The sequence below is a fragment of the Nicotiana tabacum genome, chromosome 5 (genome assembly GCF_000715075.1).
Source record: "Nicotiana tabacum cultivar K326 chromosome 5, ASM71507v2, whole genome shotgun sequence".
In the NCBI taxonomy this organism is placed as follows: Eukaryota; Viridiplantae; Streptophyta; class Magnoliopsida; order Solanales; family Solanaceae; genus Nicotiana; species Nicotiana tabacum.
Genome location: NC_134084.1, coordinates 112,801,054 through 112,811,256, shown reverse-complemented (window position 1 = coordinate 112,811,256; position 10,203 = coordinate 112,801,054). Strand labels below are relative to the sequence as shown.

Here is a 10,203-nt window from a genome sequence, read left to right as displayed (position 1 = left end):
AAGCCCGAAAACTTGGCTTGCATTCGCACAGCCCAAGGATTGAATCCTTGGGCCCCTTTTGACTTAACTAAATTCTTGGACTTCCTGCCAGAATGCCAGGCCCAAAACTTGCCCAATATGAGGCTATTAAGCGTGGGATCTACCAGCCCAAACTTAAAATCGACTCTGCGTATAGATTATAAATCAACTACAAATTTTGCAAATTTAATTTCAGCATACCGTGAAACTTAAACAGACAGAAAATGACAATTGTATAAACATGAAATGCTCAATTAAAATAACCCCCACCCTGAACTATATACATGAACCTGAATACCCAAATGTCCACTTGCTAATTAAAACAATCAAAATCATGCTGGACAATTCACTAGTCTCAATTATACAAATCAGTTATTGGCTCAAATCCACACTAACTAAGTCAATTAGTAATAGTTAGACAATTTAAACAAACTACATTATGAAATGGTAATCAACAACATTGTTTCCTAAGGCCATGGAATTCAGTAGCATTCTTCATTGTTCTCCACTTCAAACTTGAACTTACATAGATGAGAATCAAAGAAATGTACCTGAGAATTGTAATGAAAATAGAGGAAAGGGAGAGGAATCAGCTACTTTCAACAGCAACAAACAACAAACCCAGCAATGAGACACCACAGAACACAAGCAGATTGCTTTGAAACCAGAAATATAAACAAATTCCCACAGATCAGCTTAACAGACTTTTAACACTTCCCTGGCCCTCACAGCTGAAACCCAGAATTAGTGATAAACTGTGAAGCTGTTTCAGATTTCCACATTTGGGTGTTTTTATTTTTGAATACCCTCAGAATTGAAATGCTCACCAAAGAAATGAAAGCTTCAGTTGAAGCTTTTAAGGCTCCAGACAGAGTATAGAGCAGACCCCTTTTTCAAGGCATCTAATGCCCTTTTATAGGCAACCCTAAAGAGAATAAACTAAGTTCTGATTTTCTAATTAGTCCCTCTCTATTTTCACTTTGGTCCCTCTATTCTTATCTTGCTAAACAAGTAACTGCAGTGTACTTATTAAGATTTACACTTGAAACCCATTCTAGAAGGTCCTAAAGCATTCCCCTACCCATACAATACCCATACTGCCCTTCTTTATACCTTGATATTACTATTCCTATCAGAACTACCCTTTTCCCTACCCAGATTACCCCTGAAAACCTCTCAGAATCACTAACCCTACCCTTGTCCTTAATAACTAAACCCAATACCCTAACCCAATCTGAAACTAACTAAATCAATTAACTAACAATCAGGAACCAACTAAAATTAATCACCTAACAATCAGAAACCAGCTAAATTTAATCACCTAACAATCAGAAACCAACTAATCAGACTGACTGACCCCACCATGTTCAATTAACCAACTCAAATAAGCTAAACGAAAGTAAACTGTGCTTATGCTACCATGATTACATTAAAAGAGCTTAAACTAATTATGAAATTATAATCATTCAGCTAACTAACCAACTCAGAATCAACAATAATTAACATAACTTAACTATCACAATTAAACCATAAAATTGACAGAACAATAATGAAACAACGATTGCAAATAATATTTTAATCATGCAAGTAAAAGAAGTAGTAAAAAAAGAACAGAAAAACTCACAAAATGCAGAAAGGGCTCCGGCCAGTCATGAATACATGAATCCTTTCAGATTTTTGACGCGTAACATCCCTAACCATGTGTTCTTACACGAGAACACATGGTTAAGGGTGCTACGGTTCGAAATCAAAAGGATTTGATTTTAGGGTTTGGGCCGTGATTCTTAGATCTAAGATTTGGGTCGTTTCAGGGTGATTTGAAAGGAAACAACCACATATTGGTGTTGAGGAAGGGCTGGGGGTTGTAGGGTGTGAATTTGGGCCGAGTTGGACAAACTATCAACTGGCCGGAAAACTTCAAATCAAGATTCGAAGAGTTCCGGCCTTATTCGAGGCAAACCATCGGGTGTAGTAGCAAGAGGAGGGTGAGGGGAACCCATGGTGTTAATTTCAGGGTGAACGGCGTAGTTCACGTTTACCGCCGGCAGGGATTTTGAGGGCGGCGCGGATTAGGGTTAGGGGAAGGGGTAGGGTGAAGAAGACGATGGAAATGGGGGGTGGGGGGGACGGTTTGGACACTTATATACTGGGATCCTCGTTAGTTCCGGACCGTTGGATTGATGAGATCCAACGGTCGTGGTTAGATGCTGGGGAAACGACGTCGTTTGGACTTACTGGGGACCGGACCGGGTTGGGGGTTTGGGCTGGACTGGTTGCAACGGGTTAAAGCGTTTGGGCCTGAAGTATTTCTTTAATTTGGCCCAAACTTGCGGATTTCACACAAGTTCAACTCCATTATATATTTTTATTTCCTTTTTGTTTTCTTTTTTTCCATTTTTTACAATTTTTTCTAATTTTTATAAAGATGTAAAACTAACAGGAAATCCTAATAATTTCAAAACAAAGATTAATCAATTCCTAAAAATTGTTTTAAATAATAAAAAAACTATTTCATGACAAATGCAAAAGTGAACTAATTTTGTGATTTTCATGTTTTGTTCTAAACAACTTAAACCCTAATGGATACTAAAAATGTAAAACTAAAGCCTAAATGCCAAAATGCATATTTTTTTATAAAAATTAACATGCGCAAATAAAATGCAACAATTATCAGAAAATGACACCAAGATGCACAAAAATTGTAAAAATCAAGACAAATTATTTTGTTTGGGATTTTGGGAATTATTCATATATAGGGCAAAAATCACGTGCTCACAGCGACCCATGTGCTGGTAAGTGCCTAGTCTAACCTCGGCAAAGTAGTGACGAGTCTCATAAGTTATATCATTCTCCCTTATCGGGACTTCATATTAAGTTTAGTCTTGTCTTTTGTCAGCCAAGATAGCAAAGAGTCTATATATATTGTACTACAGTATTTTCACCCCTATCGAGCTATAATCGATGGGCATGCCCTTATTGGGTAACCTCTGATCAGAAGTTAAGTTATATACTGAGCCTACTGTGACCGAGCGCCTATGGGCGAGCCTAGAATGGCCGAAATACAGAGCCTAGTATGGTCGAGCATTTATGAGGGAGCCTACTACGGCAGAGCAGTTACACATACCGAGCCTTATAAGCCCGGACAACTTTTTTACTTATTGTATTGAGAGAGTCGAGTCAGTATCAGCAGGTAAGCATATCTTCAGATTATCTAAGACTCCTACTTACTTTCAGTTATTATATTATCAGTACAGTTTCAGCTTTTAGTTATTCCGTTGCCTTACATACTCAGTACATTATTTCGTACTAATGTCCCTTTTGCTGGGGACACTGCATTTCATGTCTGCAGTTCCTCATTGACACTTAGACAGACCCTCCCAGCTGCAAGAGTCAAACATCAGCTTGGTTGGTAATCTCCAATTCCTTGGAGTTACCAGGTCTAGACCTTGGAGTCTATTTTATATATACAGGTTTGATGGGTAGGTCGAGGCCTTGTCCCGACCATGGTACAGTTCAGTTATCTCTAGAGGCTTGTAGACGAGTCCTGTATATTTTCTATATCAGTAGATGTTTATGGCGGCTTTGTCGGCCTGCACAATTATATATATTAGCTTTTGGGTATGTTTACCCCCAGATGAGAGAGACGTTATTTTCAGATGATTCAGAATATGGCCTCATCGGCCTAGGTTGAGGGTCACCCCTCCAGAGTTTACAGTTACAGAGTGGTACGCTCGGGCCGAGTATGGAACCGGGTGTCGGCCACGCCTCTTCAGGTTTGGGGCGTGACAAACTTGGTATCAGAGCAGTTCTTTCATAGGGAGTCTACAAGCCATGTCTAGTAGATCCTTGTTTATAGATGTGTTGTGCACCACATTATATAAACAGGAAGCTACAAGGCATTTAGGACTATGTTACATTTCTTTCAAATCCACATCGTACTATAGAGCTAAGTCATAAGAGTTTGAGCCAAGGCTTATATTTGCTAATTATAAAGATGCTTGCAATTTGAAAAATTACAGCTAGCCATAGGGCTAATACAACAGCAGGTAAGGGCACTAAAAGAGAGAGAATTCTTGACGACGTGGCCATGTTTGAGGCCCTATTAGTTCGTGCAAACCAGATGGTGCACTCTAGAATAGTAAAGTAAGATATGAATACTAAAACATTCAAAAATATCAAAAGACATGTATTGGCATCCTAGACGGGATAAATATTTATTTTAGTATGACTCCCGCCCCTTGTAAAGAAAAGAATAGTAGGCGACCCGAAGAGCCACTGAGATGAAGCAAGGGGAGATAGAAGTGAAAGAATATTTCGTTGAAGTTTTTAGAATAAGCTAATGAACAAAGGTATTAGCAAGAGAATAAGAAGAGAGTAAATGAAGCATTACGAGTAAGATGTGATAAAAGGGTGGTAACGGTAAATCAAAATATGATAGAATGACAGAGTCTATAGTCAAGTGAAGGAAAAGACAAGAGGTTACAAGCCTTGAGATAATAAAAGAGTATAGGCCAAAAGTCATATCCTCATTTCGAGAAAAGAGTTGGTGAGTCTAACGTAATTACCAGAAGGCTCAGTTAGACCCCCCCTGGAGTAATAGAAATCAGCATAGGCTAGTAAACAACATGAATTAAGGATCAGAGGGTTTGATAATAGTCGACATCGTGAGAATTTTAGAGATCGTGTTCCGGTAAAAATAGAATGGACAACAGAAGAATAACCTTTAAAGGTCATTCAGGAAAACGCTTCACTAAAGCAATCACTGTGAGCAGACTTAAGCTTAAGGTACTAAGTGTGCCAATTACACTAGGTGTCACCCTCGTGCGTAATGAAGTCAGTTATCCCTGGTATAGAAGGGATACGTCAAGGCGAGTAAGAGTCGGTGAAGACGTGAAAAGACGTCGAAGATGAAGAGGTAAATTATTTGTAGGTGAATCTTCATAGCATTAAATGTTAGTACTCCCCTAAAGGGAAAGATGGAATGATATGGTATTAAGTTGAAGTTAAGTGGTTCAGGTAACTATGCAATAATAAATGAAGAATGCGGTGAAAAGGCGAAAGCACTACTGGAAAATAGGCCTATGGCAACGGCAGGAAACCGTTGCAACAGCTAGGTAAACCGTTGCCATAGAGCTATTGCAACGGTTTAGCACCCGTCACATCAGCCTGCGTGCCAATAGAGCTACAGGGATGGTTCTTGTAGCGGCTTACATAACCGTTGCTATAGTGTAGTCTATCGCAACGGGTTTTCCTCTCCCTGTTGGAACGACTATTCTTTCCAACTGCAACGGTTGAAATCTGTTACCATAACATTTAATGCAATGGTTTATAACCGTTACCATATCATTTAACACAACGGTTATGTAATCTATTGCCACGGTTATTTATTGATATGATAACGATTTCATTAAGCTATTGCAACGATTTTATTCTATTGCTACAGATATTTTTGGACTATGATGATCAAGAAATAGCTATGGCATCGGTTTGAACTACCTATTGCAACGGTTTGTAGAACATTTTGGGACAATTTGCCGGTCCTATTGCAACCGCTTACATTTTCTATTGGAAAGCCATTTGATATCTATTGCAACGGTTTTGGTAAAATATAGTAACGGTTTCATTCAATTAAAATTATAGCCCTAATTGTAAATAAATATTTATATATATAATAAATAGTACAACAATAAAATTTATATAAATATCAAAATGAAACTGCTCATAATCCAAATTGTCCAACGACCTAATAATATCCATAAAGTAAACCATTTTTCCCTGAATACATAAGTTATACATTTTAAGAGTTAAAGAAAGTTTCGAAATGTTGAAAACAAACATTCTTAGCTAGACCATGCATCTACAACAATTCAAAATTCTTCTTGAGTAAGGTCTAGATCTTCACTGCCTCCGTCCTAAATTTCTTCATCTACAACACCTAAGAAAGAGTATAAATAAAGTCATAACCTTCAAGAGAATCCAGTCTAAGAATACTAAAATAAAGAACATGACATTAAACTTGATCAGTTTCAAGAGATTAAATAAGTACAAGAAAAGCTCCATAATCACTTTTCTATTACATATATTATCCTAAATAATGTGCAAAATATTCACAAATATACAGGTGAAGTATTTGTGTAATACATACTGTAACACTCTAACTGTAGAAACACAGCACTACAGTAAGTTCAGATGATTAAAGGTAACACATTAGAGAAACAACTATTAGTGATACTGAAGCATTTGCATTTTCTCTTTATATTTCAGTTTCCTCTGTGCTAGCTTTGAAAGCATACATGTAAGTAGTGGCAGGCCAGTAACATTAACATGAGGCTTCAAACAAATGCAACCACACACACACTAAGTAATACACATAGCAATCTAAGAATTTTCATTCAACAGTTTCTTTAGCACTGAATAATACACTGAGCCTAGTCTATTATTAGTGAGAGTTAGTAAAATAGATAATATACCAGCTTCTTTAGCATTATGTCAAGTGTATAACAAAGAACGTACAAATTCAATCGCAATTATATGTTATACCATGAATTACTTTGTTTTAAAGTAATTCTGCATCTTCATTCCATCCATATCAGAAGAATGAGTTTGAGAGGAAAACAAGAACAAGATAAAAAAGCGTGCATTGTGGATCCACAAAAAGTTCTCCTATTTCAACTTTGCAGAATATATGCAGAAAACATATATTACCATATCTATGAGCAATGCAGTTAGTCACACGATTATATTAGTTCCCCACAAGTATAATCACATAGTGATTTTTCTCACTTTTTCACTCATGGAGAGGAACCTCCAACTTCTCGTCCACATCCAGTAGACCTAAAATTTCATGTTTTAATATTCAATGGTTGAGCACTTATTCTTATAACAATAAACAGTAATACCCGAACAATATTTAATGATAACCAATTTATATGATATCGTTCCTCTCATGGAAAATGGCCAAAACAGAAACAAGCAGAGAATAGGTCACAGAAAGAATAAATGTAATTACCTTGTGGGAATCGGAGTTCCAATATTTAATAAGATCCTTAAAGTGAGCCTCCGGAACATCTATCGGCCTATTCTCCATTCGAAGCTCGTCATTCTCATAGGCTTTAAAGTGGTTTTTCTTCAGTTGATTCTTATACTTTCTCCAAGCAGTACCAATTGATTCAAAAAGCCCATGTTTTCATCCCGTCAGGAATGTCATATTTTTCCTACAAATTTAGTTCAATTAGGTTAGTGTAAAAAAATAATATCATCCACGTTTATTGAACATTGGAAACTTCATACCTTGATATATTTCCACATATTCAAGGTAAGCAAAGTTCCAAAATTAATATACAAGGTAAGCAAAATTACACCCCGATACTATATAATTATTACCAAAAAAATATAGCATATTGCTTTTAGAAAGAATAACAAGAAAGGTGTTGCACTACTATATTTCTGATTTGAAGACTCAAGACGTTCTTCTTTAACACGACCTTCATTTTTATTTTACTCTAGCTTTTAACATATTTGTCTGACCTTTTATACACTTTCTCAACGCCAAACTAATTTACTCATGTTGAATTAATACCTAAAAGTTATCAATTCAAATAATTCATGTCAACGCGCATAGTCTTTACAGTAATACATAAACAAGCACTATAATAAGAAAAATAATCTAATGAACTAAAGAACAAAAAATGCATTGCATTCTAGGTCATTGTTGTCTGATTATTGGTTTGGTATTGGTGACTACAAGTAGAAATCTTGGTTTATTACTTGGTCATGCATAGGGGTTGTTAACGTATTACTAGAGTGATTTGGTAACAAAATTACTAGATATTAAATAAAATTCAACACTTAATCCAAATGTAAACTATATCTAAGCTACAACCAAATTGTTTTAAAATGTGAAATTGAAGTAATTGATCCAACTATTTTGCTAGATGCTACTATTACCTTTCATGATCCAAGCCAAATTTAAAAAACTGAATATCAACATCAACAAATATATCGATAGATCCATGGGATAAGACCAACTTCAGACATCTAAAAGATAAATCAGTGTTAATCAGGCAAATCAAAAGGAATAGAAGCAACAATTGGAAAGTTTACAAATAAAATGGAAGACAGACAAGCGGATCAATGATTTAACCTTGACGAATTCGGCCTTTAAGGTTCTTAGCACTGAATTCGTTATACTTTTATAACAGTTAATAAACTATTAAATTCAGAAGTATATGCACTAGAAGTAGTTAAACCACTATTGCAAGCCAGAGAATTGAAGACACAAGTTCTAAAAACAGGTGGCCGCAATTCCTTTTGCCGTTTCCAACAGGAATATCCATTCTATCCAAATAAACAAAATAAAACATGGCCAAACTATCCTTGAAAAAGGATATTCTAGTACATAAAATTTGTTACCTATAATCTTAATTTGGTGGCAGAAATATGATACAACTTTCACCTACCTTGTAGCAACATATAAGCTCAGAAGGCACTCTTACGTAGTTTCACCGCATTTTAAGTGACAAGTTTCAGAACGATTACAAAAATAAACAGCTCCATATCTTTAACTGGAGATTTACCTCGTGCTTTTTCAAAGGGGAAAAACATGCGACCTTCACAGGGATGAGTTATAGTGCAAAAGAACCCTAACAGATTTCTAAGTAATCAGAACAAAGCTTCAGCAGAAAATACTCACAACTTTAAGAAATAGAGAAATTAATAAGTTGAACAGGAAAGATGAGGGCTCTTCAATCGGTTTCCAAATAGTAATAAAATTTATAATTACTGCTGAAGCTGCAAGTTTCACAGTTAAATCAAGTGATAAAAAATGAAAAACACTATCTTTGACACCGATATGAGTAAATTCCAGAGGAAACACAAATGGAACAAACAGTATGAAAATACCCATCAAATCATTTTCCTCAATTGTCATCTAAAGGCAACGGTTAAAAGAACCACCCAACTTTAACATCTGTACTATAATTCTGCAAGAAATACTTTGATTTTGACGGATCTATCAAGCAAAAAATTCATCTACGACAAACAAGTATTGCTAATACCAATCCAATAATTTCTCTTTAGTTCACATTTCAGTCAATTAGTTGTCATCTAAAGATAAACAAAGTCTAAACTTTACCCTCAGAATTGTGTTTCTTCAAAAATCTTGGCACATAGATTTTGATATAGAAGGGTCCATCAAGCAGAAAAGTAGACAATTTACCTACTTTTGCACACATAAACAAATAGAGAGGAAACAGATTCAAACCTGAGATGGGGGTGATGGAAAGCTAGAAAATAGAAGTGGGGGAAGCCTTGTAGTTGGGGGTGGTGAAGTAGAAGAGACCGACAAATATGCCAAAGTAGTACTCCAAGTAGTGTAGGCAGAAAATAACGAGGGAACGCCAATTACTACTTGGAAACCCATTGAAGAGCCCGCCGATGGTTATTGCTCATCTTTCACCAGACGAACAACTTCGATTCACCGCCAATGAACTCGAACACCATTTTGAGAAACCCTAGAGGATTAACAAGACTAATATTAGCCTTAAAGGGATTTTCCGGCGCTAACACTGCCGGTGTCGCCGATGATGGTTTGGTCTTCTCCTCGTAGTTTCCGGTAACAGAGACGTCGACGGTGGATTGGGAGAGAGGCAGAGAGTGGCAGAGTATATGCGAATGGGGGTACTTTTAAGTCTAGAGATCCATTAGGTATACTCTTATTTTATTGAATAAAAAATTAATGGAATACTAATTAAAGTGGGCCTTTTTTAATTAGGCGGGTGTCGTCCAAAATTTGGGAAAAAATAAAAGAGGGAATTCAAACCCGTTGCAATAAAGCAAAACGTTATTTAACCGTTACCACAGATTGACTTCCCGTCACGGTTGTTTAAAACGTTGCCATAGAAGCCTCTATTGTGACGGTTACTGGACTACTGCAACGGTTCAGGTGCTAAACTGTACCCGTAGTACCGATAGCCTCACTCAACTGTTAAAACCGTTGCAATAGAACTCTATAGCAACGGTTATAAAACCGTTGCCATTAGAATCGTTGCCGTAGCCCAAATTTCTAGTAGTTAAGGAGTGAGATTGAATTTATACAGATCATACATATATACTATGATTCCAGAATATTATGTAAGCATGACTCCGGGGAGAGGCAGTAAGGGTTCCCGGCCAGGATGTATTGAT

The 10,203-nt window shown here is 36.5% G+C and overlaps 1 long non-coding RNA gene across 1 annotated transcript; it reads right to left on the bottom strand.

The window, feature by feature from the left end:
- Positions 1–5,661: 5,661 nt before the first annotated feature.
- Positions 5,662–9,714, bottom strand: LOC107821519 (uncharacterized). Its single transcript, XR_001656156.2, has 3 exons — positions 9,281–9,714; positions 7,028–7,232; positions 5,662–5,953 (listed from the first exon to the last, which is right to left on the bottom strand). It is a non-coding gene; the product is annotated as an uncharacterized LOC107821519 (long non-coding RNA).
- Between the last annotated feature and the right edge of the window lie 489 nt (positions 9,715–10,203).